This window comes from Macaca thibetana, chromosome 13, assembly GCF_024542745.1.
Source record: "Macaca thibetana thibetana isolate TM-01 chromosome 13, ASM2454274v1, whole genome shotgun sequence".
Classification (NCBI taxonomy): Eukaryota; Metazoa; Chordata; class Mammalia; order Primates; family Cercopithecidae; genus Macaca; species Macaca thibetana.
In genome coordinates this window covers 47216587-47233169 of record NC_065590.1, presented here as the reverse complement: position 1 = coordinate 47233169, position 16583 = coordinate 47216587, and the positions used below count along the sequence as shown (strand labels likewise).

The window sequence follows — 16583 nt, the reverse complement described above, 5'->3', positions numbered from 1 at the left end:
CGACTGGAAGCTAACAACTGGTTAGGCCAGTGACTTTAGGCAACCATTCAGGAGCTTTCCAGAAGGCAAAGGGGGAAGTTCACCAGAACTATCAAGTACATGCAGTAAAGTAGTGGCAGTACAAAGTTATTTGCCATGCAGAGCGTGGCAGCCAAAAAAAGGTGGAAACTAGCTGATGATGGTTGGTGCCAAGGGTATAGAAAGCCACACAGGTGAACAATGCAGCAAGAATGTTAAATGAAATAATTCTAGCAGCAAACAATGAAACACAATTCAGATAAGGAGGTCACAATTAACAGGGAATTATTGTAGCAAGCAGTGAAATGCGGACACTGGTTTTCAATAGAGCTAGATAAGGTCAGTTTAGGCAACTGGATTAAGGGAAGCTAGGAAGGCAAAAAATGTTATTACAGGTTACTAATGCAAAAAGACTCCTGCAAGAGCTTAGTTTAAAACAGAATTCTAGAACAAAAAGTCAATGAGTAATCACCCAGGAGCAGGGGGCATAGGAATTACAAAGAGGCACAAGGAAACTTTTGAGGGTAATATATATGTTTATTATCTTACTTATGGTTACGGTTTCATGGGTATGCAAATATGTCAAAACTCATCAAATCTCATGCTTTAAACATGTGTTGTTACTGTGTGCCAATTAAATCTAATAAAACTCTTAAAGAAATGAAGAAAAAGGAAAAAACGGCTAAACTCAAGCCTAGACACAGCACTCAAGGGCTAAGCAGGGAAAATAACAAAGCTGAAAATGTTAAATGGTTGACTTGAGGACTCAGCAGTCTTGCCTGCTATGGTAAAAAGGAGGAAAAGAGAGACACAGGGATCTGACTTACCTACTCGTACGTATACTCATATTGCTTATGACAGGTAGAGAATTCTCATTAGAGGAAGTGGTGCCACAGTGCAAACATACAGAAGGATGTGCCTATCTGGGGATGGCCCAGCGAGCTGTCCCCCATGAGGTCTCACAGGCCCACATTTATTTCCTTCTTGCATTTACCCTGATGGACATGACATAATATGGAACTGGGTCCCTGGTTAGTAAGGGTCTGGACTGTATTTTTGACAGCCTCTGGAACCTAATTCATCAGCACACCTAAGAACAGCTCCTCTGTCACTGGGAGACTCATGAAAACCAAGCTTGGGAGACTAATTTATTTATTTATAAGAAATATTATTTTCATTCAGATCAAAATCCTTGAGTCAGGCTGCCCCTGTAGCTTTCTCCTCCAGGCTAGAGCCTCATGGTGAGGTGAACACTTATCGGAAGCTAATGTGAATCAGAACAAGCAATTGGACTGCTGGTGTGTTAGACGGCATAGCCAGATATACCCATCTCAACCAAAGCACAGCATCACCTCTGTCTCTCCTGGATGAGACTTGGATGAGCTGAGGATTACTGCCATGATTCTCTTCTTTTTCTACATTTGTATCTGATTAGTCCCTTCTCCGATAAACATATCATTTGTGTAGATTTGTCAATGACTTGGCTTGCAACCAGGTATTTCTGAATGTGAAAGTCAGTTCATTACTGTAACACATTGCTTATCTATGCTCTGATCCAATAGATGTTGACTTTATGGCTTAATGCTCAAGAGGAATTCTTTTTTTCTTTATTTATATATTCCTGGATAGATGTCTGTAACTCCCATATACAGATACTAGTATATATCTAATACAACTATGTTCCATATGTTAATTGTTCCAAAAAATAATTATTGGATTCTGACACTTTGGAAATAAGAAACCATGTATATAGTAGCTGCCATAACTCTCCAACAACCAAAATATTTGTTTATTTGAATCATTCAGTTTCCTCACCATGCTGGCAAAGTTTTTACCCTACTGTGGGAAAATGGAACACTTAAGTACAGATTAATCTGTCTGTTCAGCAAGCAGAGCAATGCTTCCTTCTTTACTTACAAATGCAAATCAGAATAGAGAGATTCCTTTGTGAAAATTCACAGAACACAAATGAGGAGCTTGTGCTTCATTGGGGTCAGTAGTCAAAAACTTTGCTTCAGAAGCCTATGGAAATTAGGGGTGTTTCTCTCTGGTCTCAGTAGCTCTTTGACTCTTTATCGCAATAGGATAAAAATTATAACACTCAAGAGACAGAGTCCATTTGAAGGGTTTCAGTCTCTCTGAATTCCCTTGGTCAGGCAATATCAGGTTGTCATCCACTCTGAGTGAAGGAAACTTCAAAGGTCAGCATACTGAAACCAAAGGGGCAGTGGGTGGCTCTCCTGGAAGTAGGGCTTTTACTGCCTATGGTGAATCCCTTGGAGGGACAACCTGGGAACTTTCCAGCAAAGAGAGGTGAAGGGGGAAATTACTCCATTCCTAATAGTATCTTTGCTGAGGCACAGACTGGCCCTATGGTAGCAACCAATCACAACTTCTCTTCTCATTTTTTGGAGCATGAGTTTCTCCCTAATTTATTTATCAAGATATTTATATCGAAAGATCAATCAATTGTGATTTCATACAAAGAGACTTAAACAGGGTATTTGTAGCTATCACATGTTCTTCTTCCTTAATGCTTGTGTTTTTGTAAGGTGAACACAGGCCTTTAAAACACATTAGTTAAAAATGATGATCACAAGTCTCCCAGACTTCTCTTGGAAAGTATAAAAGGTCTCAGGTCTCATTTAAAGGATAGACCTGACGTTTGGCATAAAAGATATTGTCATATGGACCTTGAGCCTGCCATTGTCCACAAAGGGAAGGGCCAGGCCACATGCTGGAAGCTGGTACTAACACATATGTGAGACAATTAATTGCTTGGACAATTTGTTCTCTTTGGCTCTGGTGATTAGGTTGGGAATTAAATAACCACAGTTCTCTGAGTCAAGGAATGGGGGTCATGGTAATTCACAGAATAACAAAAATGGAAGGATTTTGGAGCTTAAAGGGACATTAGGGAGCCTCTAATCCAGTGATTTATAAACTTTTTACAATATTAATTTTTTTTTATTTTTTAGAAAAAAGTCTTACATAGACCCACTATATAAAATGATATACTAATGGAACTGATCATATGGATATAGATACCAAGAGCTCTGAAGAAAAGTAGTTTGAAAACCATGGGGTAGCATAACATCCCTCATTCTACACATAGGAGAATCGAGAAGCCTTCTCGATTTTGCCACACAGAGTGAGTGGCAAAGAGAAGACTAGAAAACAGTCTTCCAAACTGCTGTTCAGTACTCTCCCTTCCTCAGAAGCAAAGCTGTATTTCCAGAAAAGGCCATGAGGAATGAAGGAGAATCAGTGCTTATTCTCCCTAGTCACATTAACACCCAAGTAGTACTAGTTGGTGCACAGTATTAGTTGCAGCAACAGCAGCAGTGGTAACGATCGTAGTAACAGTGGCAGTAATAGCAGTAACAGTAGCAGCAGCATACTGCTACATATCCATAGAGGATGTTAAAGGTTGCACATTATGTCTTGTGTTAGCCAAAGGTAGACAGGAAAGAATATGATCATCCTCATTTTACAAATGAGGAAACAGGTTCAGAAAGGTTAAGTGACATACCTGCTCAAGGTTATTTAAACTAAGTATCAGAACTGGGTCATCACATTCCAAAAGCTGTGCTCTTTTCCCTACTCCATCATGTTGTTCTATTTTGAATACGAAACTTTTTCCAATCTTCTTCATTTCCTGAAAAACAGGAGTGAAAATCCAGCTCATCGAAGAAAATAACCATTCTGCTTGGCATTCTATCAACAGTTTGAACTTGAATAGATTCAGATTCTCTGCAAAGAGGACCTATATCAGGCTGATCAATGGAAAAAGTCTGTCAAAGCATAGAATTCCAAAAATCATCTATATAGACATTAAACATTTTCATTTAGCTTAAAATTTATAAAAGCAGATTATTTGCCAATCTTCTGATCTAAACCTAAGCTTCATCCTTGAATCAGTTGTTTGGAGTGCAGGTTGTCTTTCTTGCATAAACCACACCCATAGTTTCCATCTGCTACAATTTCTAATCTCAGTTTCTTTAAAGTGGGGTGAGAACCAAGACACTTGCAAAGCAATCTGAATGTAAAGTACTTTTAATTTTAATGATCTTCCCCCAACCCTTTGCAGATGTCTTATGCATGCCTATTCCAACCGAACACTTATTTTAGTGACTTGCTTTCATCAAGTAGTCCCGAAGTGTTCATTTCAATAACAGAGGGAGAACTCTCTTCTTCTTGCAGTCATATTTCATTAATTAGTAAATATTTAACTCAATCGCACATAATAAGAATAAGAACAATCCATATAAACCCATTGGAAACACAAACACCAGACTATGTGTTAGTAAATAGCTCCATTGTTGGTGGCAGAGAGGCAATGGTGTATTAACGAGTAGCCTTCCTAGTCGCAGACATCAAAAAAACCATGGGCATCGTGCATATGCTTTAGCGTTAATAGAGAATGCTGCTTCATCACAAAAGTTTTTAGCAGAGGTCTATCCAAAGGGCTAGTCCTGAATTCTGAATTAATTGTCCTTGGTTATGTTACTTTGCACATGTACTGGGAAGCTGTTTCATTGGTACATCTTATATTTCCCCAGATGGTCTAGCCAAGCTCTCAGAAAATGAAGCCTTTTTTATTTAAAAAAAAAAAAGAAGAAGAAGAAGAAGAAGAAGAAGAAGAAAATGATTCTCCTCCTCTTCACCCACTGCATCCATAATCAATACAGGACCCTTCACCTAACAGATACTCCAAGAAATGTCACTGCCCAGAACACCAGAATGAGGAGAACAGACACTACACCCTCAATCTGGTCAGGTATACGGTTTTCAACTTCAGGAATGCTTTATGGGGTAAGCAAGGTGGTAACTGAAGGCACTTTGAAATAAAGTGTAAATGTGATGTGTTTTCAATTGGGTGTCTTATTTCCAGGAGCCCCCTTACCCTATCTCCAACACACATACCACTCCCAGGAAACACAGCCAGCCCTGGGCCACTGCTGTTCACACATTTAGCTCTTTTAGGACATTAGGGGCAGCAAGCCCCACACTGATGCTGTGGCTAAGATTTACAAGCTCATCCACCTTGGGATGTCCTGAATGAGACTCCAAAATTGGAAGCTTTGGTGGGCTCCTAGCATCAGAAACTGTAGAGGAAGGAGAAAGCGTGTTCAAGAAGCTGCAGTCCATCCAAATCCTCTATTACCCTCGAAATGGTCTACTTGAAAAATGGCAATATTTTTGTATGCCAGCCTCAAAGTCCCTGCTCGAAGAATGCTTGTAGCAAAGCTGTATTTCCTCTTTGAGGGTTTTTGGAAGAATGCATTTAGGTAGGAGCTAGTCTTTTCTTCCAGAAACAGCACGGGCTATCCGTCAATCTACTGGCAAGCCGCTCATCAAGTTCACTCGACAAAGGGTTAGGGCAGCAAGCCCCCACAATAACGTGGAAACAGAAATATTACAAAGTAAAGGCTTATAAAATAATAAAAATTCTACTTACTTCAGATACCTCCCTGTGCCTTTGGCAAAATACCTTAAGCATTCCACATACGGCGGGCATTGTCTTTATAAGATGGCACCTCATAAAATGGTATTAAATATCACCAACGGGGCTTCATATTTCATCCAGCAGGGTTTAGACCAGGCATGTTCTATATCACACATTATTAGAATGACATCTGCTTTGCAAGTTGTGTACCCAGGAGCCTACCCGGATCACTCATTTCAGCACTCGTTCTCGAGGCTTCTGTGCCTTCATAATGCCTAATATGTTTAACTCATTTTGAACAGAAGTCTAAAGCCTGCCACGGCCCTCTGGCCAAAACTGTAGCTGTCAGACAACGGAGCCGGCTATCAAACGTTCCTCATTTATCATTAGTGGTGATGCAGTTGTACAGAAAAATGTGCCCACTGTACTGAGAGGCTGTCAATTGTTCCCCCCTATAAAACTCCTCTTCTCAAATAGGGACATTTCTCTGTGGAGGCCTTGCCATTACATTTCACTCCTTTTCCCACAACACTGAATTTATAATGCAAAGAAAATGGGGAACATATATTCATCCAAATGGCCTCTCTGCTATGAAATGAATAAGGAGATCATCAATGGCTGCGTCAGTGCAGGGCTGCACACGCCATTGGGGGAAATTAATAGAATCAGCCCAGGAAGAGCAGAAAGAAAAGAAAAAAGAAAGAGAAAAATCACTCAAGGTTTTTGTGCTAAGGTTGAATTTTGAATAATAAAAGCAGGCATCTGGTAGTTGGAATTCACTTTGGAATTGCCATTTTTTGCCAACAAAGTAGACTACAAGGGCTACAGATCTGCCTTCTGACAAAGTCTCCAACTTCTGGCTCCTCATGTGACTACTGACAATGGTTCTTAGGGGCTTCTTTTCCCTCCTGTAAACTGTACCTCTGAAATCAGCTTCCAGCCCGAGAGGCTACCCAAATTTTTTGTTGATATTTACAGCATGTTTTAGAAGGGACTTAATGTTTAAAAAAGGAAAAGTTGGGCACTCCTGACAATAATCTACATCATTATTATTAGGCTTATGATTACTATTAGGATTTGAAGTTCTGCCCTTAACATTTTATTTCTCCTCCACCCACAAGGCTGCCTCTTCTCACTTACACACCTTAGCCATCTCTTGTATAATTCTGTTGGGAGAAAAAAAAATGGACTCAATTAAATACATTTGAGATGCCTCCGGGTTTTACCTGTGTCTTCAAAGGGAGAGTGTGAAAGTGTTTATGGTAATGATAACACATCCTCATTGACTTCAAAGAGAGAGTCTTGGTGAATGCATTTATTCTCATAGTATCTCTATCAGAGCAGAGTTATTATCCCCATTTTATAGATGGGAGAACAGAGTGCCATGCCTGAGGATATGGATAGAAATCAGTCCCATGAAGAGAATGAAAGCATTGCCGTGGGCTTCTGGATATTTCCCAAGTTCAGACCATTTTCCCTCTGGCAGCAACAACAAATCTCATCCTCAGAAATAAGCAAACTTTGAGATACCTAAAACAAACCAACACAGCTGAAGTGGTTGGGGAATGCAGTAGTAAAGGTTGGCTCTCCACTTGCCCTTTTTTCTCCAGAGCCCAATTCTGCTCTCTCCAACGTAGAATCTGTCCCCAGAGATGAATAGGCTGGAGCCTTAACACCAGAAGACGAGGATGGCTAATAACCAGCCCCTAGCTGAACAAACTCTCTCCAGCCTCATTTCCCTGCAACACAACCCTAGACATTCCTTACCTTTTGGAGAGCCCTCTCACTCCTGGGTAGGGAAAGGAGTCAAGATCCACAATGACCCAGGTGAACTCTGTGAGTAACTATGTAAACTCCCCTTGATACCTCTTGAGACCCATCCAGGCTGCATAACATTTTACCCCAAGTATGCCCATATTTTCTCATCTCTAGACTCAGGATCTTCAACCCATTTTTTCCCATTTCCACACCTTTGTCACTCCACTTCCAGAACTGTTCCTCTTTTTCTCTTCCAGTTGTTTCCAGGAGCTCATACATCATTCACTGAACAACTTCTTCTCTGCCCCAGTGATTTTTTTTTTTTCTCTCTAAAACCATACTTTACTACAAAACACTGGGCCTGGAAACACATGATGACGAACTGTCCTCTTGATTATAGTCTCAAAATAAGTCTCCAAAAAAGATTCCCCAATCTTCTTTAATTTTCTCTTCCTTTCATCTCAACCACCCTTCATCTTTTTTTCTCTGCTTGCTCACAGTGGTCCAGGGTTATGGACATAAAGGATGTTCTTCACCCAAGCTTCACAGGGAATTTATGGTTACTCATGGAGCTATTCTCCTGAAGACTTGACCAACTTTAATATTTGTCTTATATCCTTCGGCACTGTTCATTCCAACTCAAGGCTAGTAACTTAGCATTGCAAGTGAATTGCAGATAAATTAGTCAATTCAGTTTAATTCAAAAAGTGCTACAGTATCAGGTAAATCATTAACACTGAGGATATATAAGACACCATCCTTCTTCTTAAGGAGTTTAAACAGTCATTTAGAGAGATGCAAAGAATGTCTGCGAATTTGATATCTAACACTGCAGAGTATTAAAACAATAAGAGTCTATAAAACAATAAAAGGTCATCAGAGTGGACTATGTAGATGAGAATGGAAAGAAAGGACTTAATGGAGAACATGAGTCTTGTTCTAAACCTGGAAAGCACTGGAGGAGTTGACAATGAGAAAGGATGGTGGAGGACTCTCCAACTAGGAGTGACAGCAGGATCAGAGGCTATGAATTACATCATTGCCTTTAAGTCATTTGGAGAAACAGAAGAGAAGAATCCTGGAGTCTGTCAAGTTTTTGCTCATTACCTCAATCATGGCTTGGATGAACCTTCTACCTCTTTTTTCTGCAACCATTCTCTTTCTCATTGGTTAAATCACCTAACATTGAAAAACAAGTAGCAAATGAATTCCACTGGGCTGGCAGTTTAGGGGAAAAAAAGAATATGCTTTTGCTAGGGCAATCAGCTGGGCACAGGTATATAGTAACTCTAGTTACCACTGCAGATTGCCAGGGAACAATGGAGGGTGAAAGGGAGGGTTCGTGGGCCCTCCTGAATGCAGGGACAAGATGGCATCTTTGTCACAGATGTCTATCACTTCCTTTCTGTCCCATGGAGTTTTCTAAGTGAAGCCAGTCCCCTGCAATATTGCCATAGCAAGGTTTAGGGAAGATGCTCATTACCAACTGGATAATCCTGCATGAATATCCAACCTCAACAAAACCTTAGACCATTTTGTTTTCACTGTTGTTACTTCTCTGAGTTGTTTCTCTCACTGCGTGGTCTCCACTGCCCAGAGCTTTGCTCTCAAATGTCTGTTTTGGGTAGAAAAAGAAACAAACCCATGTTGAAGTGCTCATCAAAAGGATATATATGTTAGTAGGAGATTATTCCTAAATTCAAAATTCAGAATGCATCCACAATATATCTGTAATGCTGGGATTTTAGACACTGTTAACAAGTTGATAGAATGGTTGTTTCATGTTTGTTGGGAGACAAGGAAGGGGAGAGGTCTTTAAGCTGTCCTTAAATCACCCTGTATGAGTAACACTTACTCAGTCTAATTGTAAGTACAGCCTTTATTTCAAAACTCACCTTCACATAAAGAGGGAAAAATCTGGAATATTATGTTTTATGAGGACAAGGATTTTGTCTGATCATTACACCCCAAAATCCCAAAGCTATCATACAGTTTACATTTAGCAACTCACTGACCAGGCTCCCTCAGCACTCCAGGCTGGGCTCCTTGGAGGGTGCTTTATACTAGCCCTAAGAAATATAAATTATAGGCTTCCTTGGCCTCAGAAATTCCTCCATCTGTCGCACAAGCTTTCTCCATGCCTTCCTGGCAGTCATTTCAATTTTCATGACAGAAGAAAAAAAAAAAAGGAAAAAAGAAAGGGAAAAAAAAAAGAAGTTGTGGTCTGTGCCACAACTTGAAGTTTCATTTAATGTAGATTTTGATGCATGAACTGTACAATAACCCCAAGTTGGAGGTGTATTTTTTATATTGAGGGTGAGAGACCAATTAGTAGCTCTAACTCCTTAAGCAGATGGTTATCATATAACAGAGGTGCCTGTCCTATCTTTTGCCATTAGAAAGTCATCTTTTTTTCTAATATCTTTCTCTAAAAAGAAAGGATATTATGTAGACAGATTGCATGGCTTAGAAACCGCTGCAAAGTTGAGTTTATAGCAGGACACATGGAGCCTGAGCATCTCGTTCTTGAACCACTAGTCAGATTCAGTTCCTAAAAACTTGATCCAAGATAAAATACACGAATTCCAGGTGCAGACAGAGAAACTAAGCTAATAAAATGTTTAGGTTTTCGGCCCCAACCCAAACCTTTCCAACACCTCCAACCCAAAATGTTTGGCATGCTACAGTTGGCCCTCAATTACCTGCAAAGGATCCTTCCCTTCTGTGGCTTGGAAACTCACTATAGAAGGGAAGTTACATGGACTTGGAGTCAGAGGGATCTGATTTGAATTTCAGCTCTGTGTTTTACAAGCCAGGTGACCTGAATCCATTTGCTTGAACTTCCCAGCCTGTTTCCTGTCCTGCAAAACTGAACTAATAATCACAGCTTTAGAGAGAGGTGAAGATTAAGTGAAATTGCAAGTGAAAAATCACAATGCCTGGCACTTTCACCTCCCCCTCAAAGCCCAGGCTGGCAGAAACAGCATCACACTGAGCACTGAAGGAGAAGCTAAGGGTCAAAGTATGAGGTGGTCTGGATACTCTTGTCTTCATAGTCAGTGCAGTTGCTAAGAGCACTAACTCAGAAGTCTGATACTTGTGGGTTTGATCTGTGGTCCCACCATCTGCGGGGTATGTGAGCGTGGGTAAGATTCATAACTATTCCGAGCCTCACTGTCCTCATATGTAAAGTGGGGTAATACATATCTTGTTCATAGGATTGATGTGCCCATTGAAAGAGACAATTTGCATAATGAGTTTAGCAGAGCGTCTGGCCCATGATAAGCATCTTCTCCTCTTTCCCGTCTTCCTTCCCTTCCCCGCTTCTCTTTTTTCTTCTTTTTCTTTACTTTTTTCTCTTCGTCTCCATCTACTCTTTGATGTACTCCAAGCAGCTATCACTTTCAATAATCCAGAACAGACTGTACCACAACTTCTTCCCGGGAGACCCCCAGCTTGCACCTGTGCCCAGATAGTGCAGTGTCTGGGTCTCTTAATAAAGAAATAAAGACAGTAAGAAGCCTTAGGACCAGGGGTTGCTGTTTGCCAGGCCCTAGGTGGTCCTGAATTCAAGTTCTTTCTCTCTTGCTTGCCGGAGCTCTTCATCTGAAGAGTGAGGGGGTGAGTCAGGATCTCTTACGGTTCCAACAGACTAAGCCTTCTTGGAGAGCTCTCACCTGCCTACTCATGCAGTCCCTTCTTCTGAAATTTCCCCACCTCTCTGGCCATCAACACCCCATCCAAGGATTAAATGGGAGCTCAGAATTTAATATAAAATTTAGTACAAATTGTAGCATTGTACTACTTTCCAAATGTTCACCAAATAAATGAATAAATGCACATTGAGATTGGATCACTCAAACAGGATTTACTGGGAATCTTCCCGGGTACCCATGACTTTGTATAGTCTATCTTGGTCTCTCAATCTTCTGAAGTTTGATGGTCTCACAGTGCATGTGCTATAAATATTTAATATTTATTTTTTCCACCAGTTTCATCAAAACAATAACTTTGATTTAATATTAGAGTCCTAATGGCTTCCCAGCCCAGTACCTAGTAGTTTATAAGTGTTTCATAAAAAGCTCCTAAAAACTTGAACGATTAAATTACTGAAATGTTTAGCTTATAAGAAAATTTCAGCTAACCAGATAGTAGATCTGTTGAGGCAAAGAATTTTGCACTTTTTAAATATTCTGTACAACATTTAGCACTGGGTACAAATGTAGTGGGTACACAAAAATACATTTTGGTCCTTATATTACAAACTTTATATGAGATCACTTGGACTCGGGAAGGGGGACATCACACACTGGGGCCTATTATGGGGAGGGGGGAGGGGGGAGGGATTGCATTGGGAGTTATACCTGATGTAAATGACGAGTAGTTGGGTGCTGACGAGTTGATGGGTGCAGCACAGCAACATGGCACAAGTATACATATGTAACAAACCTGCACATCATGCACATGTACCCTAGAACTTAAAGTATAATAATAATAATAATAAAAAAACTTTATATCTGCATTTACGATGAAATTCTTCTGGACAACTCAAGTACAAAAGAATGATCTTCACGAAGTCACAGAGCTAGAACTGCTCCTAAGGCCTAAAAGATAAGGACCATCCTCTTAAATGATTCTTGGAAAGATTGTAGAAAAGAAAGTGGCTCTCCAACTGTTTATTTTAAAGTGACCCAAGGCCCATATGCTTATAAACAAACAGTTCAGAAACCCATTTCCTCACCACCATGAGGAACTTTCCTCTATCCCCAACATGCATACATGTTCCACTTGTTGAGGACTTGCCTCCTTCAAGGATGTCCCTGATACTGAGCACTATTTTCCTCATTAAGTGTTAGAGATATGGGGGTGAGGGAGGAAGGGTGGCAATGTATTTTTTGCCTTGAGCCCTGTACCTGCTCAAGGGATAGTTCAAAATCTCTAGGGTTGGCTCAGATTAAAGTGGTCATCATCATAGTTGTCATCATCATTATCATCTACTTAATCATCTCCTTTTCTTCCTTCTCCTCTTTCTCTTTCTCCTCCTCCTCTGGCTCCTCTTCCTCCTAGTCCTCCTTCTGCTACTCCTTCTTTATATCATTCATCAGTGTTCTTCTTCAACAAATGACTTACACCAAAGCATGGGCTACAAACAGGTGTCCTACTTCTGAGTTTGAGGAATTAGCCCATTCAAAATAGCCCTGAAAAATATCCTGGCCCTTGCTGGAGTAGGCACAGGTCTTTGACAGCATGGAAATATCAACTCTGCTTACTCTTGGTCTGTAAGTACAGCCTGCTTTTCTTCATTTTGTTGGAGGACACAAAAACTCAGTGTCTCTTTAGTGAAGAGTGAGATCCTGGGACATGGAAATGGCTGTCTCTGATTAGATATTGAGGAAGAGAGTCCATTGACTGACTTGCCATCAGTAACCTAACATTTGAAAGAAAATCCCTGAAGGGCCACACCTCCTGGTCTGCTGGAGGCCATACTCTCTAGGGCAAGGCAATTACAAAGCATACATGCAATGAAAGTCACAGCATGTATTATCCCTTTCCACATCTACTGAAAGCCAGTTGGGCATTCAAGGGGTTAAGCCAGGATCAGCTGACCAAGGAGGCCAATTCTGCCTGTGGCTACCACCAGTCAAATCTGTTGCTGAGTGCTTTAGACAGCTTGTACTTTCAACTCAGCACAATCATTTGTAAAGAAATAATCACTCCAAGTTCATAGTGGCATCGAACTGATAGTTTGAAAGTGTGATTGCTTCCCCAGTTAACTAATCAATCCCTTATCTTTAAGGGTGGAGACACATAAAGAATATATGAGCAGATCAATAATTAAGTGAGTTTCATTTCTTTTTTCTCTCTTTCTTACAGATTATAGCTCTTTTTTCAATAAATTTTCAAATTATATCAAATAATGAATGATTCATATGAGCTTTTTTCTTTTCCTATCCAGGATTACTAGAATTGATGGGCGCCATATTCCTTTGATATATATGCACACAGATACCTTTCTTGAATACTTACTAAGTAAGTAGTATTGTGCTGAAGGCTTTCAACATATTCTCTCATTTTTTCATGGATTGTTTCATCTTCATAGGAGACTACAGTAGAAGAGTCGGCCCTTTGATGCTGTTCCTAAGTTTTATTTTTCTGCTACAATTAGGCCATGTCTCATCATTTCCACCCAAGGCTGATAAACTTTCAAAGAATTTATTTGCTCTATTTATTCCCATTATTAAGCTCATAACTGTGTGAAGAAAATCCCATTAAATAGCACTTGTCATCACTGGCCTTGCTTCATCCTGGCATCAAGCTAGATGTACCACACAATGATTTCAAGAGTTGCCAGCAGCTCTATCTGTGAGAGTATTAAGATGATAACACAACAATGAAGCTAAAGCTTGAAGTAAAAATCCTCCATTCATACTTTCTTTCTCTCTCCCCTACCCATCCATCCATCCATCCATCATCCATCCATTTGAAAGACAATAGTTGAATGCCTACCATGTGCCATCTCTGCCTTCAATAATCTTCCCGTCTAGGGCAGGAGGAAAACGTGATGAAAACTAATACAACATAAGGCACAGTAAGGAAAAGTTACATGAGGGAGAACAGATCAAGGAACGGTTGATTCTTACTGAGGAGACTAGGAATGTTTTCACAAAGATTAGGCAGAGTCTTAAAACTCCAAAACAACAGTTATTGATGTGCTCCAAATGAAAAACAAATCACATGTTCGACATCCAATAGACAATATTTGAATATATAAAAATAGACAATATTTGAAAATACAAAAAAGCACAAAAATGAAAGTCCTTTATAATTTGATCATCATTTCTTCTTCCACTGAAGTGTATTACACAAAAAGTCTAAGTCTCTTCCTCTGTGCTTCTAATCCCAGCCTCCAAAAGGGTTAACAGTGCAATCCATCTGATTTCAGACTTGTAATTTGCTCTTACATAAATAAAGGTCTCACTTTACCCCCTCCTCCAACACGTACACAGAGCTTAAAACAACTAGCTCTGGAATCTAACTAGCTGGCTTCTCATCTCAGCTCAACTACCAACTAACTGTGCAACCTTAAACTGGTTATTTAACCTCTCTGTGTCTTATTTTTCTAATATCAAAGTTAACACAAGTGCATATTGTAGGTCTATGTTAAGAATTAAATGCAAAAATGAATATGAACAGTTCCTGGAACATGGTAAGCTCTCAATAAATATAGTAGTAGTAGTACACATAAATATAGAGATCTATACTTTGTTTTAAAAAGTAAAATGACCGGGTGCAGTGGCTCATGCCTGTAATTCCAGCACTTTGGGAGGCCAACGTGGGTGGATCACCTGAGGTTGGGAGTTCAAGACCAGCCTGACCAATATGGAGAAACCCCATCTCTACTAAAAATACAAAATTAGCTGAGTGTTGTGGTGGGTGCCTGTAATCCCAGCTACTTGGGAGACTGAGGTAAGAGAATCACTTGAACCCAGGAGGCGAAGGTTGCAGTGAGCCAAGATCATGCCATTGCACTCCAGCCCAGGCGACAGTGCAAGACTCCATCTCACAAAAGAAAAAGTAAAATCAAACAATATATATTATACTGTGTATGTTTTACAATCAATAACACTTATGCAACTTTTCACTAAATAGTCCATATTGGTCAATTTGATTATCTTTTCAATTACCATATTGTAAGATTATTCCAGAATTTATTTAACCAATTCAGATTATCCCAATAAAAACGTTTTACCTACTTTTTCTTGCATTTCTCTTAATATTTGTCTAGGACAGTGATATGGTTTGGCTGTGTTCCCACTCAAATTTCATCTTGAATTGTAGCTCCCATAATCCCCCTGGGAGGGACCTGCTGGGAGATAACTCAATCATGGGGGCAATTTTCCCTATGCTGTTCTTGTGATAGTGAATAAGTCTCACAAGATCAGACGATTTTATAAAGTGAAGTTCCCTTGCACATGCTCTCTTGCTTGCTACCATGTAAGACGTGACTTTGCTCCTCCTTTGCCTTCCACCATGATTGTAAGGCCTCCGCAGCCATGTGGAACTGTGAGTTTATTAAACCTCTTTTTCTTTATAGATTACCCTGTCTTGGGTATTTCTTCACAGCAGTATGACAACAGACTAAGACAGACAGATTTGGGTAGGACACCTGGAAGTGTGATTTCTCAGTCATAAGGTATGTATATTTAAAATTTTCATTAGAGATTAACAAATTCACTTTCAATAAGTTTGCAGAATTTAAAATCTTACTGATTCTGTATGACAGAACCCATTTCCCCTGCCATTACCAACAGTGACTTTTTAAAAATAGTTTTTATTTGCATATATTTAAGTATTTATGGGACTGAATACTGAGATTAAATGATTAGCCTGTGTGAAGGATTTTAAATGGTATCTGGCACATCAAAATTTAAATAAAATATTCTAACTGATGGGACATCTTTTAATGTTCATTGGTCATGGCTCTGAGTATTCCTTGAAATTCTTATTCTTATCTTTGCCTTTATTTCCATTTTATTTCATTTTCTTACTGATTGATGGAGGTCTTTATATGTTTGACATATTAATCCTATAGGAAACAAGCAAATATGTTCTTCTTGTCCTTTCTTATAACTCAGTTTAATGTTGAGTAGAATTTAGATGGGTGAAAGTTGGTAAGGAATTTCAAGGAAGGAATTTCAAGAAGAGGGAACAACATCTACAAAGACACATAGCTTCTAAGTGGAAGCTAGACTCCAAAACATTGGGTAGAATTTTGTGGCTGAAATGTACATGGATATAAAACAAGAAAAGTATTCACATATAATCAACCATGACTGCCATCCTAGGAAATGTGAGCTTTATTATGAAGGCCAGAGGAAGCCACCAAGGACTAAGGAACAAAAGAGTGACAGGACCACACTATGAGTCCTTATTGTTGGTCAGTGTTCTTAAACTATTCAGAATCAAGACAAAACCACCATGTTGCCCAGTTCCGGGTGGAAACTCCAGTCAATCATTCAATTCTGTAGGAAGAGTGGTCCCTAGAGTTGTACAATGCAAGTGTTGGTCAGGAATCCTTTGGAGAGTCTAAAGAAAGTCAAGAAATCTCAGTGGAATTTACACACAAAAAAAGCCTTTGCATTTAATGTCGAGTTTTCAGAGATACAATAAAACCCACCCACTAACCCCTTAAAGGATCAGTTACTCAAGACTCTGAAACCCTGCTCAGGGGCTCTTATGCAACATTGGAATTTACTACTCATGAAACTTCAAACTACCATACGGTTAGGGTTAAACCAAACTATTGAAAATTTAAAATTTCTATCTTGAGGCCATGGAAATGCACTCTGTAAGGCCA

The 16583-nt window shown here is 39.7% G+C and overlaps 1 long non-coding RNA gene across 1 annotated transcript in view; it reads right to left on the bottom strand.

Annotated features, from left to right (window-relative positions):
* Positions 1–16583, bottom strand: part of LOC126933626 (uncharacterized) — a 289350-nt gene that overhangs the window by 21547 nt on the left and 251220 nt on the right. The window contains exon 3 of the long non-coding RNA XR_007718687.1: positions 3551–3676. This is a non-coding gene — a long non-coding RNA (uncharacterized LOC126933626). The remainder of the gene's footprint in view (positions 1–3550; positions 3677–16583) is intronic.